This window comes from Aethalodelphis obliquidens, unplaced genomic scaffold, assembly GCF_003676395.1.
Source record: "Aethalodelphis obliquidens isolate GAN/ISIS:26980383/991018 unplaced genomic scaffold, ASM367639v1 scaffold66, whole genome shotgun sequence".
Classification (NCBI taxonomy): Eukaryota; Metazoa; Chordata; class Mammalia; order Artiodactyla; family Delphinidae; genus Aethalodelphis; species Aethalodelphis obliquidens.
The window spans coordinates 3,321,154-3,339,724 of NW_020838010.1; the positions used below are offsets into that span (position 1 = coordinate 3,321,154).

General features: G+C 41.0%; 1 pseudogene; it reads left to right on the forward strand.

The window, feature by feature from the left end:
- The first annotated feature begins 1,984 nt into the window (after positions 1-1,984).
- LOC113611012 (cytochrome b5 pseudogene) lies at positions 1,985-2,406 on the forward strand (annotated as a pseudogene).
- The last annotated feature ends 16,165 nt before the right edge of the window (positions 2,407-18,571 follow it).

The window sequence follows — 18,571 nt, forward strand, 5'->3', positions numbered from 1 at the left end:
ATATCTTTCTGTGATTTATGTCAAAGAGTGTTCTTCCTATGTTTTTCTCTAAGAGTTTTATAGTGCCCAGTCTTACATTTAGGTCTCTAATTCATTTTGAGTTTATTTTTGTGTATGGTGTTAGGGAGTGTTCTGATTTTATTCTTTTACATGTAGCTGTCCGGTTTTCCCAGCACCACTTATGGAAGAGACTGTCTTTTCTCCCTTGTATATCCTTGCCTCCTTTGTCATAGATTAGTTGACCATAGGTGCATGGGTTTGTCTCTGGGTTTTCTATCTTGTTCCATTGATCTATGTTTCTGTTTTTGTGCCAGTACCATATTGTCTTGATGACTGTAGCTTTGTAGTATAGTCTGAAGTCAGGGAGTCTGATTCCTCCAGCTCCGTTTTTCTCCCTCAAGACTGCTTTGGCTATTTGGGGTCTTTTGTGTCTCCATACAAATTTTAAGAGTTTTTGTTCTAGTTCTGTAAAAAATGCCATTGGTAATTTGATAGGTATTGCATTGAATCTGTAGATTGCTTTAGGTAGTAGAGTCATTTTCACAATATTTATTCTTCCAATCCAAGAACATGGTATATCTCTCTGTCTGTTGGTATCATCTTTAATTTCTTTCATCAGTGTCTTATAGTTTTCTGCATACAGGTTTTTTGTCTCCCTAGGTAGGTTTATTCCTAGGTCTTTTATTCTTTTTGTTGCCATGGTAAATGGGAGTGTTTCCTTAATTTCTCTTTCAGATTTTTCAACATTAGTGTATAGGAATGCAAGAGATTTCTGTGCATTAATTTTGTATCCTGCAACTTTACCAAATTCATTGATTAGCTCTAGTAGTTTTCTGGTGGCATCTTTAGGATTCTCATGTATAGTATCATGTCATCTGCAAACAGTGACAGTTTTACTTCTTCTTTCCAATTTGGATTCCTTTTATTTATTTTTCTTCTCTGATTGCCATGACTAGGACTTCCAAAACTATGTTGAATAATAGTTGTGAGAGTGGACATCCTTGTCTTGTTCTTGATCTTGGAGGAAATGCTTTCAGTTTTTCACCATTGAGAATGATGTTTGCTGTGGGTTTGTCATACATGGCCTTTATTATGTTGAGGTAGGTTCCCTCTATGCCCACTTTCTGGAGAGTTTTTTTTTTTTATCATAAATGGGTGTTGAATTTTGTCAAAAACTTTTTCTGCATCTATTGAGATGATCATATGGTTTTTATTCTTCAATTTGTTAATATGGTGTATCACATTGATTGATTTACGTATATTGAAGAATCCTTGCATATCTGGGATAAATCCCACTTGATCATGGTGTATGATCCTTTTAACGTGTTGTTGGATTCTGTTTGCTAGTGTTTTGTTGAGGATTTTTGCATCTATATTCATCAGTGATATTGGTCTGTAATTTTCTTTTTTTGTAGTATCTTTGTCTGGTTTTGGTATCAGGGTGATAGTGGCCTCATAGAATGAGTTTGGGAGTGTTCCTTCCTCCACAATTTTTTGGAAGAGTTTGAGAAGGATGGGTGTTAGCTCTTCTCTAAATGTTTGATAGAATTCACCTGTGAAGCCATCTGGTCCTGGACTTTTGTTTGTTGGAAGATTTTTAATCACAGTTTCAATCTCATTACTTGTGATTGGTCAGTTCATGTTTTCTATTTCTTTCCTGTTCAGTCTTGGGAGGTTATACCTTTCTAAGAATTTGTCCATTTCTTCCATGTTGTCCATTTATTGGCCTAGAGTTGCTTGTAGTAGTCTCTTAGGATGCTTTGTATTTCTGTGGTGTCGTAACTTCTCCTTCTTCATTTCTAATTTTACACTAAGAAGCCATAAACAACTCAGTTTTTAAAAAATGGGCAAATGGGCCTGCCTTCCTGCCCAGGCGCAGAGCCGGGCCGCAGGGAATGTCCCGGGACAAGTCCACGGAGATGCCCGCTGTACCCTGCCCGGCTCCACTGCTCCCTTTAGGGCCTGAGGCTCGCCGTGTTCCGAAATGGCCGGGGAGTCCGACAAAGCCGTGAAGTACTAGTGGAAGAGATCCAGAAGCACAACCACAGCAAGAGCACCTGGCTGATCCTGCATTACAAGGCGTACAATTTGACCAAACTTTTGGAGGAGCACCCTGGTGGGGTAGAAGTCTTAAGGGAACAAGCTGGAGGTGATGCTACTGAAAACTTTGAGGATGTCCGACACTCTACAGGTGCTCGAGAATTGTCCAAAACGTTTATCATTAGGGAGCTGCACCCGGATGACAGGTCAAAGATAACCAAGCCTTCAGAAACTCTTATTACTACTATTGATTCTAATTCCAGCTGGTGGACCAGCTGGGTGATCCCAGCCATCTCAGCACTGGTTGTAGCCCCGATGTATCACTTCTACACATCGGAACACTAAACACGTTCTCAGAGCCAATGGAAGAAAAGACTGCTTTGGTCCTGGGAGAAAGAAGCCACTGTTAACTGCTTCAGCTGACAGAACCCTTCACCTGAAAATGAATTGAATACACCTGTTTTCCTTTCCTCCTACATTAGACACAAAACAAACCAAAAAGAACTGTTCTTTCTACTCCTGAATTTTTAGAGTGTGCCTTTTTATTCATCAGCTTTGTTTTGATGTTCCATCGCTATGTCATTTGCTCACTGTGGGCACAATCTTTTAAAACATACCACCATGAATGGCTCTTTGATATGTAATTGCCTGTGATGTTTGGAATCTGATTATTTGGCGGGCATTTAATGTGCTAATCTTTCAGATCCAAGTTGTCTGTCTGATGTGAGCAGGGGCGTCCTTGGATCTCTTCTTGTGCTGCTTCATCTAATTGAATAATCAGGTATTGCATGTTTCCAGTGTCGTTTTTTTTTTCAAGGAAAGCCCAGAAATAATAGCTTAAAGATTTCTAATAATTGTTCTACTTGAACAATCATATAGACAATAAAAAGAGAAAGTGGTCTACAAGCCCTAGAAAAGATACTCCATCTTTTCTTTGATTAAAAACACCAGCAACATCAACAAAAGCCTGTGAACCATGAGAGAACATTACCACTGTCCCTTCTCTCAGCTTAAATATGTCATTCTGAAGAGATTCTCAGTTATACAGCTTCTCAGACTCCTCCTTCAAAGGTAAAAACCGTTTACGTGCTCCTATAAAGAAATGTTGATTCCCTAATTTGTAAAAACACACATTTGAAAGAGATTGTGGGACATTTGGAATCTGATTTTTGAAGAAATTTAGCTCTGGTGATGGGCCATGAAGAACTCTGGTGTGGACTGATTCAGTCATCCCGTCTTTGTTTATTATTCTTTGCGCAGTGCTTTTTCTTTAAATGTCGAAACTTGAGAGATGAATTTATAGACTTGAAGTACTTTGTAGTTAGCAATGATTGTCTATTGGCTTGCTAGCCGACTGACGAGCCATGGAGTTCTTCAGAAATAACTAAACACATTGGAAAGGAATTTGTTTAAATTACAGAGCAGAGATTTTTATAATCAGTGACATGTATCACCCTCTGCCTTTTTTGTCACTGGAAGTTAGAGCGAATGTAGGAGGGCAGTGGGGCAGCTGTCTCACATGGGAGAATACCTTGCAGAGGGATCCTTTGTTTAGATTTTAATAAACATAAGCCTGGAACAACAACAAGAAAATGAGCAAATGACTTGAACAGACACTTCATCGAAGAATACATATGAATGGCTAATTGGCCAATAAGTACATGAAAAGGTATCTAAAATAATTAGTTACTAGGGAAATGCTAATTAAAATAACAGTGAGATACCAAATCCCAGCCACTAGAATGGATAAAATTAAAATTAAAAAAAAATTTTTGTCAGTCGACAAAAACACATGTAGGTGAGGTTTTAGAGCAACCAGAACTCTCTTACATTACAGGTGCATATTAAAGCAGCACAGCCACTTTTAAAAATAGTTTGGCGGTTTCTTATGAAGTTAAGCGTACACCTAGTCACGATTCAGCAATTCCATTTGGAGGTATCTACACAACAGAAATGAAAACATATGTCCACACAAAGACCTGCATACAAATGCTCATAGCAGCTTTATTTGTAATAGCTAAAAGTTGGAAGCAATCTAAGTGTCCATAAACTAGTGAATAGATGAACTGTGGCATAGCCATAAATGGAATACTACTTGGTAATAAAAAGGAATACATTTCTGATACTGCCAGTAACGTGTGAATTTCAAAAGCAGTAAACTGAACAAAAGAAACCAGACACAAAAGAATACAGATTGTATGCTTCCATATATATCATATTTTAGATCAGCCAAAAGTAATCTATGATATATAAATAACGTTAGTAGTTGCTTTATTTTTTTTAATATTCTCCAATTATCTTTTAAAAAATTAATTCATTAATTTTGTGGCTGCGTTGAGTCTTCGTTGCTGTGCGCAGGCTTTCTCTAGTTGTGGTGAGCAGGGGCTGCTCTTCGTTGTGGTGCGCAGGCTCCTCATTGCGGTGGCCTCTCTTGTTGTGGAGCATGGGCTCGAGGCATGTGGGCTCAGTAGTTGGGGCACGTGAGCTCAGTAGTTGTGGCTTGTAGGGTCAGTAGTTGTGGCTCATGGGCTTAGTTGCTCCGTGGCATGTGGGATCTTCCCGGACCAGGGATTGAACCCGTGTCCCCTGAATTGGCAGATGGATTCTTAACCACTGTGCCACCAGGGAAGTCCCAAGTGGTTGCTTTAGACTTGAGGGAAGTGGACTGCAAAGGAACATGAGGGAACTTTCTGGTGTGATGGAAATGTTCTATATCTTGATTGGAGTGACTGTTAACATGAATATATACATCTGTCATCAAACCACACTTTTAAATGGGTGCATTTTATTGCATGTACTTTATACCTCAATAAAGTTAATTTGTAAAATATATTATTGAACACCAAACCTCAGTAGATACATACAGCAATAGACTAGATATCACTGAAGGGGGAATTACTGAATTGAATGAGAGATTTCATTCAATGAGATCTCTCAATGAGGAAATTACCTAGAATGCAGGATAGAGAGCTAAAGAGAGAGAAAATATGAAAGAGATATGAAGGATAGAATGAGAAGTTACAACATTTATCAAATAGGAGTTCCAGGAAGAGAAAATAGGGATAATGAAGAGGCATAATTTTATTTTATTTTATTATTTTTTAATTGAAGTGTAGCCGACTTACAATTGTGTTAATTTCAGGTGTACAGCAAAGTGATTCATATATATATATATATATATATATATATATATATATATACTTTTCCAGATTTTTTTCCATTATAGGTTATTACAAGATGTTGAGTATAGTTCCCTGTGCTATACAATAGGTCCTTGTTATTTATCTATTTTATATACAGTAGTATCTGTTAATCCCAAACAAGGAGGCATGATTTTAATGGTTGAGAATTTTCCAGAATTGAAACTTGAAAGCATCGGAGTTGGCTCTGGCAACCCTTCAGGATCTTAGGGCCTTGCTTGTCTAGGTTGCCTTTCTCACTACCTGAATTGAATCTTCTTTTTACACTTCCTTCCTCAGGCAAATTGATGAGTTTGAAGGGGAAGTCTGAAAAGCATGGTCTCTGAGCTCCCAGGTCTTCTTTTTCTCTTAATCTCGTCATTCAGAGATCTGGTGGACGTCGGTGTTCCCGGCTCTCTCATGGGGTTAGTATTTTCATTTTACTTCTACCTGTGAAAGGGAGATCTTGGCTTTGTTAAGAGAATTTCAGCACAGAAATAGGGAAGACTAGTTAGTTTGGGCAAAAGGGCCTTCCTGGAACACTGAAAGAACATTCCCTAAGTGGCCACCTGTTCTACATAAGCACAAGATTGGCTGCTGGACTGGCGTGAATCCCTTCTTCCCTACCACACAGTAGCTGTACTAGGCTGTACTAGAGGAAGTGTGGCCAGTCACAAAGCCATGTCCAGTGAATTCTCTAAGATGTTTTATTTTGATTCTATCTGATCAGTACTATACGGCTGTAGCAATGGTAGTCTCTCGATCTAGGACTTGTAGTCAGCTCCAAGCTCTCCTTCTAGCATAAATCCATAGCCTGAAAGGCCAGGAAAAAGAGGTGCAATTTAAAGGAGCTGATCTTGCTTCTGGTGAGCAGCTCTTGGCTGGGTAGAGGAGGAGGTTGAAAATTTGGCAGGCTAATTTTTTAAGGTTTTAAAATAACTGTGGATTTCAATTATCCAGGCTCTTTATGTAGACTTCTCCATGTCTTCATTGGCAGGCCAGGCAGTAGCTGCTGCTTTATTTATTTTAAAACCTATTACAGCTTTTTCTTGATCTAAAGGAGAAAGAATATTTTCACATATTCACATCATTAGAAGTGTAACTTTTTTCCCCCCAGCAAAACATGAGATTGGCATGTCAGGAATGCAGATGTTTGTCTATATCTGCGGATTCCAGCCTTTCTCACAGTCCCCTTGCTAATTGTTTTGCCAGGCGGCTTTTGGCTTTTACAAAGCAAACCTGACCTGTGTGTCACTGCCCTTTTTAACAGAATTCAATCTCAAAGAATAAAATAAAGAAGGTACCCTTAAAGGATGTGTGGAAGGAAATAAGAAAAAAGCCTCAATCAATAGAAACTGAATAAGAGGTTGGAACCTTGGGGTAAAATTACATGTAACTAATTGGAATGCTTTTCTTTCCATGAGATAATAAAATTAGGCACCTTAATAACTATTCCTTGGGATTAAATGAATGGCCTGAGGATACTGAGGCGGGATGAGGGGGCTAGTCTATAGTGACTAGGGGACGCAAGTCTATTGCTCCAGCTACAGAAAAAATGTGTGACTGTATTTTCTGAATAACCAAACAGTTTACTGGTAGTTTAACAAAACTGATGGACCAGTTTTAATCAGAGTGATACAATTATTTGAGTCTGTGTGGAGAGACTGCAAATATCTAGATGAAAAACAGGAATAACTTGAATCAATCATTCATATGTTTTATGCTTCCACAGTATCAAGCACATGGAATGGGCAAACAGTTGAATAATTTATTCAATTTTAGCTTTTTTACCTGGATGCTTCTGCAAATACTTTAAGTCGTTTAAGGGTAGTTACCATGCCTGATACTGCCTTTTCCTCCCACATAGCATCTACCACAGAACAGCCTGAAATAACTGCTTGATTAAATGGTTGATAGGATATCTGTGAGTCTGTATGAAGAACTTAAGTTTATATCAGTCTGTGGAGCTATCTGTGGCAAAGATGTCTAAATGATTCCCAAAGCTTCCTGCTCCCATTCCATGCTGTAGAGTTGCTGTTGGATAGTGGCTATCCAGACAAGAACTGCATTTCCAGCCTCTGTCACATCTAGAGGGACCATGGGACTGGGGACCGCATTTCCCAGCCCCATCTCACAGCTAGATGAGGACATCTCACATTTAATTGAATTTTGGAGGAATTGCTTTGTGTCATTTTTAAGCCAAAGTAGTTTAAAAGCAGTGACTTTAGTCCATCTCCCTATCTACCAGCTGAATGGAGAGAACTCACAGGGCCCTGGGGAGGGCAGAAGGATGAGATGGAAGGATCTGGGTCTTCAATGTCCACGTGAGCCCTCCACAATTAGGAACACTCACACTGGACTGGGAACTACTTTTACTGTGTTATGGCATTGAGAATTTGGAGTTTATGATTTGGAATAGCTAGCAATTTCTTAATTAATACACTGTGAATTTTAGTATCTAAGCTCTACAATGATCTCTTGGAGGTAACTTCTACTGAGACTGCATGGTATCAGCAGAAAGAGGTAACAGGACATTCTCTTTTTTTGCGGTACGCGGGCCTCTCACTGTTGTGGCCTCTCCCATTGCGGAGCACAGGCTCCGGATGCGTAGGCTCAGTGGCCATGGCTCACGGGCCCAGCCGCTCTGCGGCATGTTGCATCCTCCCGGACCAGGGCACGAACCCATGTCCCCTGCATCGGCAGGCGGACTCTCAACCACTGCGCCACCAGGGAAGCCCAGGACATTCTTGTAGGTCGCCATTGCCACAGCGCTGTCACAGGGGAACTGTGTGGGATGTCTTCTATTTACCCTTTCTAAATCCCCTCTTCGCCCTTTTCTTCCTTGCTCTCTGCCCTCTGAAATCTGAACTGTATGATTACATCAAGGATTTCTCTTGCCCTCTGGCATCTGGCTGAGTTTGGCTAATAGGAAACTCCCACAGGAGGTCAGAGGGAAGGAGGAGAGGGAGATCAGAGTATTGATTCCCTTGGCTCTCTCACTGTGAGGTTTCCTAGGGATGGCTGTGTCCCTCAACCAAGGTCACTGCTCCTCTCAAGGCAGCCTTCTCCACACCACCTTCTCCTCTGCCTTCCAGCAGCCATCCTTTACCTTGTGCCTTCAGGTTTAGGGCTGGTAATAGCTTCGCTGCTACTAGCTCTGAGTTACTGCACTATCCATGATGTGGCCCCTATAACCCGTCCACTTTTATATAAATAGCCCCTTTTATGTGTCAATTATATCTCAGTGAAGCTGGGGGAAAAATAGCTCCTTATTCAACATTTCTCGAATTCTCCTGTTTTTGAGTGTGTCATCTGTTTATGTTGAGACCCCCAATGGTACAGGGAAGCAGAATTAGATGTTCACAAGACAATCTCCGTTAGTCAATATGAATGGGGCCCGTTGAATCCACCAGTCTCTTCCAATTCTGGGTATGTTCACTTCTAGGAGGGCTTCTCATTTTCCCCTACAGCAGTAGCCATAGTGGCTAAAGACGGTGAATTTTTACCCTATCAGTGGGATCTGTGTTTGTAGCCTAAAGTAGCTGGCTACAAGTTTGATATTTCTTCAAAGTGTTATGCATTTGAATTTTATTTTCTACTAAATCTCTGTGTTTGTTTGTTTGTTTGTTTTTTGCAGTACGCGGGCCTCTCACTGTCGTGGCCTCTCCCGTTGCGGAGCACAGGCTCCGGACGCGCAGGCTCAGCGGCCATGGCTCACGGGCCCAGCTGCTCCGCGGCACGTGGGATCTTCCCGGACCGGGGCACGAACCCGTGTCCTCTGCATCGTCAGGTGCACTCTCAACCCCTAAATCTCTGTGTTTTAAACAAGTGGAGCATAGTGGTTATGAGTACTTGGCATCGGTGAGACCAGGCTTTAAGTTAACCTTCAAGTTGGGCTGTCTCCACTGATTATTAACTATTACCTTGGACAAGTTACTTAGTCTCTATAAGCCTCAGTTTCCTCATCACTAAAGTGAGGATAATAATATCATCCACCTCATGTGGTTATTTTGAGGACTAAATGCCTGACTCGTATTAAGTGCTCAGTAAATTTTAGCTCCATATAACCATATGTGTCTGAATAAAATTGGTGCTCCAAGAAGATGAGCCTTGCTTATCCTCTAACTTCATGTACCCTCTGTATATAATGGCACATATCCCAGTTTGAGAAGCACTCATACACTTACATAAAGTCTAAAGTAATGTTTAGGAAAAGCAAAGGGGATACAAGGGCCAATTTGCTGATATTTCATTTCTCAGAAGAAAGAAAAGAAGGAAGGAAGGAGGGAGGAAGGAAGAGAGACAGAGACAGAGACAGAGAGAGACATATCATCTTGAAGAGTCTGTATAGCATAGCAATTAAGAACATAAACTGGGGTCAAAATCCTGACTCTGTTACTTACCAGCGGTGTCACCTTGGGCAAGTTGCTTAACCTCTATGAGCCCCAGTTTTTTCACCTGTAAAATGAAGGATAATAATGATATCTGTCTCATAGGATTATTATGAAGATTAAATGCATTAACAAATGTAAAATGCTTACAACAGTGCCTGGGACACAGTAAGAATTATAGAAGTGTTTATTATTTCTTAGGAAAATTCAGAACTTAGTTATACTTCCTTATAAAGAATGTTTATTTTGAATGGCATATGGAAGGAGGCACTATATGTCTTTCAAGTGCTTAGTGCCATTAAAGCTTTGAATCCAGCCCTGTCTTGCTTTGAATTGTTTCTTGTGTTTGGAATATACTCCCCAGTTAACCCCACCCGACTTCCTTCCTCTCTACCTGCCAAAATTATATTCATCATAGCCCACCTCAAACTTTCCCAGGCAGTTAGCTGTCCTTTCTTCTCTGGGCTCTCACAGCACTCTGCTTATCATATTGTATATGTGGACACTTCACCCATTAACCCAAGAGTCCTTCTCTACATCTTTGTAACTCTCAGTGTCTGGCACGTGGTAGGCTGTCAGTAAACATTGTTTGAATTGAAACATGCATTCAGCCTCAGTCTATGCAATGGTCTCATTAATCTTCATCACAGCCAAGCAAAATAGGCATTACTATCCCCAATTTATAGCTGAGAACTCCAGACCATAGCAGAAGGAATTTTTGTTGTCAAGACCATAGAATCAAACATTTTTCTCATGCTAAACATCAGAAGATCAATCTTTTCCCCAAATGAAGATAGCAGGAACAAGGTTAGAAAATAGGACACCCAATGAAGTTTCCAGGAGAAATCAGTCCAGGGTGCCGCCCAGTCAGGGGTCAGAGTTACTAAGCCACGATCGAAAACTTAGGCTGAGACCCCAAAGTCAGTAAAAGGGTCAAAGCCAAGTGGAGACTGCCATAGACTCAGTCACCAGAACAGCCCTGAGAATGGTTATCAAATAGATAATGATGAGCAAATTACTCCTGACCAGTCAATCCAGAAGATAGATACAGGTCAATAAAGGGTTGAAGCTCCTCCTTGGGGAAACCAGGACACCAGACATGATATGAGGAGTCAAGACATGTATCAACCAAGACATTGACATTTGCCTGTTTTTTCTACCTACGTGTTATGGACCATGCCCAATTCTGACTCTAAGCCAATCCAACACAACTATTAACATAATTTCCACTAATAAACTAGACCACTTTTTGATTAAAAACACTGGTTTGTAATTGATATCAAAGTTGTTAATTATCAGCACTAATGCTTGAAAACTGCCTAGCCACTCAAGTTTGTTAGTTTCTTGGCAGGGAGAAAAAGAGGAAGAAGGAGAAGAAAGGACGGACTTGTGTTTTGGTCTAAGATGCAGGACCCTATGGTAAATTGTTGCTATTATCATTGAATACTTTTTTATTTAGGTCATTTAAATGTGGAAACAGTACTATTAGTTGAATCTCAGCTAGCAGGTAGAACACATCTAAATTGTTCCTGGTCAATTCAATCAAAACAGTTGACTATTTTTGTAGATATGGTCTTGGTATAAGGAGAGCCATATTTGAAATATGGTTCATAACATATACAAGCATGTCTCTAATTGTGCAAACAAATTTGCAATAGATGGAGTCTCTTTAGACTTAGGCCAAATCTACAGACACATGATTGAGCTGAGTGTATTTGAAAAGGCTCAGTGTTTCTAAATCGTCCCAGCTTATTCAGATGGCCCCATAAACCAACAGAGTAGAATTTCTAGTTCTCTGCCATTGAGGGGTCACGGTCCTGGGTTAATGAATTGGAGTCACCGATTTTCCATCATGTCTGATTCATGAGCTCTGTCTAGATTCTGTTTAAAGCCTTTCTTATTCACCAGGGAGACTGTCTTCTGCTCACACAGCAAAAGAGAGAAAACCTAATGAGAGCTAACTGGAAAATGAAGAGTTCATTCTTCTTCGGATTCATTTTGGCTCCAGAGTGAACACACATGCTTGAGGGTGTGTTTTTGTAAATCTCCCTTCCCCCTCCTCCTAAGTTACTTAGTTGGCTTACCCCATGGTTGTGACTAAGTTGGAACAGTCCTCCTGGGTGTGCCTTTCTCTTTCTGGAGAGAGTTCAGAAGAAGCAAGATCAGATCGTTTTGACCTGGAGCAGACTAAGTTTGGGGTTGGGATAACAAATCTTTTGTCTTTTAAGTGCCTTTCACCTTTCAGTGTCTGCTAAGATGTCACAAGACACAGCGAGAAATAGTTTTTATTCCCATGGGGACTATTGTTGGATTCTACAAAATTTGGCTATATGTGTCTAGGATCCAGTTGTTATCTGCAGGGCACAGTTGAGAAAAATGTCCCAATAGACTACCTCGAAGCATATATACAAGTTACTTCACCCAAATAAATCTATTTTGCATTATACATGTAGTTCGGAGTTGGTTTGCACACTTATTAGTCCCGGAGAGCCCTGGAGGACAAAGTGTAACGTGTGTACACTCAAAGCAGTTCAAGAAAAATTCAACGGTCCAATTCAGACCTCAAGAAGAGTTCTTTTAATGACTGCTAGTTACTCCTTTAACTGCTATAACTATGACCTGCATTTTCAAATCTCCCCATAGCCCTCACGGCCCTATGCCAGGGTCCTAGGAACTCTCAGTCTTTTCTTGCCTAAGCTGTTTGAATAAGAAAAAGTCAGGCTTCTTTATTCCCAAGCTCCCTTGAGTTTACTTTCCTCCTTCACTTTTCTTTCACCTACATTTTGTCCATTCCAGAACTGGCCATGTGGACAAATAGAGGAAGTAGTTGTGTGCTGTGATTTCAGAGGCACCACCAGAGAGCACCACGCAAGGATTTCCACTGCTCAAACTCAGTGTCTCTTCTAAGAGCCAGACCTACTTTCTGAAATCCTTTCTTCCCTTGTAGCAGCAGGACCTGAATTCTCTGCTTATTTCCCTTTCTTCCATAGCTGCCCAGCTTGGACTTTTTCCCCCTAAACTTGGTTGCAGAGTTGATGGCAATCGCACTGGCCCCTCACCTCTGCTGATTCTTCTGGCCCCTCACCCTCTGCCATTTGAGGGTCTAGAGCTGTGGCTGGCAAACTATAGTCCCCTGTCCAAATCTGGGCATTCTGTAAATAAAGTCTTTCTGTAAATAAAGTTTTATTGGAACACGGCCACGCCCACTGGTTTACGTACGTACTGGCTGTGACAACTTTTGCACTATAATGGCAGAGGTGAGTAGTTGTGACAAGAGACTACAGATGGCCTTTAAGGCTTGAGATATTTACTATCTGATAATTTACAGAAAAAGTTTGCTGCTCGACAGGTTTGAAGGCTAATCACTACAAGAGAACAAGCACAAATAGCAAACGTGGAGCCAAGTTGTAAAATTTACAACTTCTTATGTAATAGTTTCTGGTCAACTGTTTCTGACTCCTCAAATGGAAAACCCAAGTCCAGATGGACTTCAGGTGGTTACTTTCAATTCTGTGGGTGGACCTTACCCTCTGCTCCATGCCTTCTTTTTCTCTCGGATGTAGGGGTGGGCAAGTGAATTCAACTCTAAAAAGGTCCATCTTCCCAGCATATAGTCTCAAGATGCAATCCAGGCAAAAACTTCAGATGCCTCCTTTATATAAAATAGGCAGTTTGTACCTCTGGGACACCTAGACCACGTGACATTTAGGTCCACTAGGTTTCTTCCTGCACTCTGCACTCCCTACCACCAACTCCATCCAGAAATATATTTACATAGGCACTCTACTTATTTCTTATCTTGGATTAAAATATAAATGTGCTCTGGAAAAGGATGACACAGTTAGCCAATAAAACCTTGGTTGGATTATTTTTATTAGCTTCCTGTCAGATGGCAGGACTCTGAGTATCAAATGCTCTCTGCTTCGGAGACTCTATATTCTCCTCTTCCCAGAGCTGAGGCTACTTGCTTTCCTCCTGTAGGCTTCGGCTCCATCTGTTCTCAAGGACCAATCCCAGCCTTGGTCAGGAAGGATTAACAGCCTCCTAGTCTGATACTCTGGGAAAGGGCATTAGGTTAACCTTGTTTTAGGCGAGACCCGACTTTGTGTTCCAGCTCTAACTGCCCTGCAGCCTTATTTCCTGATTACTCATTTTGTCTTGTTTAACTATCTAGTACCTCTAGTTCTACTCTGTCTATGTGCTCTTGGGACAGGAATCCTGTCATAAACCCCTAACACAGTGGTTGGGGCCCAGCTATCTGCCAACATATATCCTGGATATTGGTTTTCTATCTGGATTTCCAAGTGTCACTCACCTCTGGATAACCAGTTTTTAATATTCTTTCCAGCTGTGGGGCACCCATGATCTCATTTTAGATCCCCCAGTGCCTACAACGGGACCATTAAACAAATGATTACTGAGTCTCTGCAGAAGATTCCTTCTCCTGTTCTTAGAGACTAACATTGACTCAATTAAGGGGTTTCCAGCTCCCTAATGGTTACCCCTGGGCCTTCCCACAATGAATTAGAGCCTTGGAGGTCCAAGGACACCAGCTTTGGCTGCGGAAAGAAGTATCATATAGTCTATGAAAGTTCATGGAAAATTTGACTCATCTGACATTTTTGAGGCTGACTAATGTGATTTTCATGGCTATTTTTTGTTCCCCCTATTTACGTTCTTAGTATCATTTTTGCTTGCTTTTCTCACGTCCTTTTTAATGTGTCTCTTTTTACTATTTGTGCACCTTGTCTCTGATGACTGAGAAATCTGATGAAGACTGCAGTGTGAGGGTTTCCCCTCTAGGATGGGTTATCCTGGTATGAGTTGTGAGGTTTTGACTTAAAGTTCCAAGGAGGTCAAACTACAGCCCTAATCTCTCCAGCATCTTAACCATGGCATCCAGGAGAGGCCGTCAGAATGGGAGACAGGATTCTGGATGGAGGAGAACCTTACTTTGTCCTCTCCTGAAGCAGCACATAGCACAACTCCTGACAGAGTATCTACTCATGAAAGCATTTGTTAAATGAATAACAGTATGAATTTTTAAAATGCTGACTTAACCCGTTCATTCCATTAACATTTTCTGTAGGTTGTCGGTAGTGTCTTCATTTGGCCTCAATACTCTTTGTCTGACCAAAGTAATTAACCTTCATCTCTCTGTTCCCCCAACACAGTGAGAAAACACAGCCTATGCAATTGGAGAGCATTTGAATTTCTCCCTAAAAGAGAAGTGTTGTAAGCAACACCAAACCTGAAAACTTTGAAGTGGGGTGACAGCTTATATTTATGGCATTCAGTAAAATTTCCTGCTTGAAAAGAACATCCTCTTCCATGAGAGACTTGGATGACATGCGGGTGAACTGAGATAGTGATAAACACTGGCTTGGCTTTCAACACAGCTTGGGTTCATAAGGCACAGTACGCCTGGCCTTGTCAGATGGATGAACTCTACAGCAGCAGACAGTTCTCGATGCTTATCAGCTACACCTAGTGTGCTGTAACTGTGGTGCAGCCCAGAATTGGCAAAGAAAATGTCCTGCTGTTTGTTTGTTTGTCTGCTCAGACCTTGTCTCAGCCAGTTTTAAGATGTGGTGACTCTTATCTTCTTACAGTCTTTTTGGGATATTTGTCATCTTTTTATAGATGAGGAAACTCAGACTCAAAGAGGTAAAGGGCCCAATCCATCAATCACCCAGCTCGATTTGAGACTAAACTCAAACTTGGCTTTCCTGATTCCCCGGTTCAGGGTTCTTTTGATCTCCCCATGCTGCCGTCCTTGCTGTGGTGACACTGCTCATTCTCACTGGGCTAGCTTGGCTCAATGGCTGTCTCAACACTGAGGTTATATTTGACATTTTAACCACTGATTGAAAAGTAGAAAATAATAGTTCATAAACCCCAGTCACTTAACTAATTATTCACCCAAAATACTACACGTACAGGTAAAAACAGAAGTCGTCACTCTCCCTCAAAGTAGCCACCTCTCTACAAATTCTCCATGTAGGGTGAATTAATTTAGCTAATTGTTTTGGAATATTATTTATCAGCCATGGAAACAATCTGATACGTTTTGTTTCTTTAAGTTTGTCTCAGAACAATTCTGAGGACTTTGCTTTCATTAAAAGACATACTCAAGACACTTTATTGACTTCCCACTGACACATAGATAATTAACAAACATTTATTGTTTGCTTCGTACGAGATGATCTTATAGACACTGTATGTGTATTGAAAGATAGTATTTCATGAGCAACATAACATATGTGGTTCCTGCCTTTGAGGATCTTAGAATCCATTTAGGGAGAAAGGGCTAATACTTATGAAATGGGCACAGAAAAATACAAGAGGTACACAGCCAAGTGCTAGTGTAGGTGTTATTGATTATGAAAAGGGAGAGATGTCCTTAGTCTGGGGGCAGACAAGGAAGACTTTTCAGAAGATATTGGATTTGATCTAGGCTTCAAAAACCTATTAAGATTTTGATAGGCAAAGGAAACAGAGGAAAGTATTTCCAGGTAGAGAAACAGCATAGGAAATATAGTAATGAGAAACATAGAAGTTAGGATGACAATGAGGTAATCAGTATAAATGGAGTAGAGAGTGTCTGTGGGAGGGTAAGCTCGGCCCAAACTCCTCTGCTTAGTGTTCAAACCCAACATTAACTGTCCTTGTGTAATCGTGCTACAATCCAATGACTTTTCTTCTTCCCAAAGAGCAGGCTAGAGGATCATTATCCTGATAAAATCTAACGTCTTAGTGGTGTCACCTTCCTCCACACCCAATTGAGACCAAAACCAATTGCATTTCAAAAATTTAGAGGTAACTCCATCAAAGCCCATTAAATCAGTGTGAGCATACAAAAAGCAGATGTAGAACCTTGCTCCTTAAATGAATGTTTTGTCCTAGGGTGAGCAATGTTGTTAGGGATCATAGGGAAGGTCATGGAAACACTTTTGGAAATGTTGGATGCTAGAATGAATTGCCTTCAATTTCAAAAGAGCTTATTTATCTTTCTCATTTACAGTCAAGATATGGTGAAAGGGAAAAGTTGCTCCTAAATAACAGCAGGAAAATACCTAACGTTTTAGAGAATGAGCTGGCTCTTGATGGAATTGATCTACCTCCTGGGCAAGCTGTGTGTGATGTAAGGTCTGAGACATTCTTTTCCCCAGTGCTCCCATTACTGTTTGAGATTCCTCGTTAAGCCAACAGTTTGGGAGTTTTCTTCAAACAACGCTCCTGTGCATATTCACAAATAAGCCCCAACTCAGTTCCCTGGTCTTTCATCTGAAGATGACCCATCGCACGTGTATTTGAATACATTTCCCATAATTACCCCCAAACAGCTGCATTTTGATGATCTGCCTGGGGAATAACTGTAAATTGTTAAAATACAGTCAGCTCATCTCACCAGTGAATAATGTGCTCTCTGGTTCCACCAAGTGAAAATGAGCATCTCAGATCCTTTTTGTCTGGAATGATTTCCAGGGAAAGAATGAGTGACTGAGACTGCTGACACTTTGGAGAAGAACTGTCTTTGACAGTTGCTCCAACTGGCTTGTTTTGGGATAGGCTTGTATACCATGTAAAGTGACTGATTCCACAATCATCCAACCATTGTTCCCTTGTCCTCCTGTTTACACACATCAGTGTTGTTGGTGTTTGGAAGCTCCTAGCAGGCAAGGAACATGCTCTTCAGAACTCTTCAGAGTTCCCAAGACAAGAGCAAAGGATCTTTTCTCATTGTCAAAATGGCCATAGAGTTGCTACAAGACAGATTCGGGGCAATGTGGTTGGCTGTGTCAGGCTCCCAATTCCAGATAGAACTGGAGTGGGTTAGCTAAATAGGAGATGAGGTTAAAAGGAGTAGTAAATGTCCAAATATTTTTATTGGTTTATTTGCCAAATTCTATCCATAACCAATTAGGAAAATGGTAACTTTTTTTTATGTAACTAGAGGCAGATTTGGAGAGCAGTTGAGTTTCAAACAGAAGTAGTGCTTACATCCAATGGCAAAAATGGTGTTTATGTATTTAGGGGTAGGAATTAAGGTTGCTTTTCCTCTAAAACAAGGATTCTCAACCTCTCCCAGAGGAGGAATTTCTGTGGATAGAATCCCCAATTTCTCTTGTGGTGTGTGCCCTGTGGGAGTGTTGGAGACGTCCTGCTCTGGGTTCTCACCACATAGACATTTAGGGAACAAGTCACACATGGGACAGGTTCTTGGAAAGCCTATGTTTGAAACTCTGAGGAATGCATAGCCTGCATCAATGCAATCTCACTTCTTCAATGAGGAAGTTCCTTCCTGACTGGCAGTCTGGAGATGCAGTCTGGAGAGAATCCTTCCCTGGTGCTCTCCTGATTACAAATTGGTTATTTATTCAGTTGATGCATTCACCACAGCCATTCTTTTTCATTTCTGTAATTTACTGTTGGACATTGTGGTACAATAATGGTCTCAATTTGTTCATATCTCCCTGTTCCATGCCCTTGTATAATCTCCTTCCACACTCACTCTGGGGTTGGTTGTGTGACTTGTTTTGGCCATTGGAACAAGTAGCAGATGTAATGCAAGCAGAGACTTGAAAATCGCTCACACATTGGGACTTGCTCTCCTTCACTTCTTACAGGAATCTGTAAAAGGACAGCAGGTGAAGAAGCTTGTGCTAGCCTGCCAAATGAAGAGAAATATGGGGCCCAGTCACCCCTATTGCCCCTGTCAATAGGCTACCAAATGCCAGGCATGTGAGTGAAGCTATTTTAGATCACCTAGCTGTTAGCCGACTCACAACTTGACCACTATACCACAGCATGAAAGAACCCAGCAGAGATCACCCCAGCTCGCTCAGATCAGAAGAATCATCAAGGGCAGGCACTAGGGTGAGGCAAGTGAAGTGCCTAGAGCACAAATTTTAAGGAGGCACTCACTCTTAGGATCATGCAAGTACAGAGTTGACAATT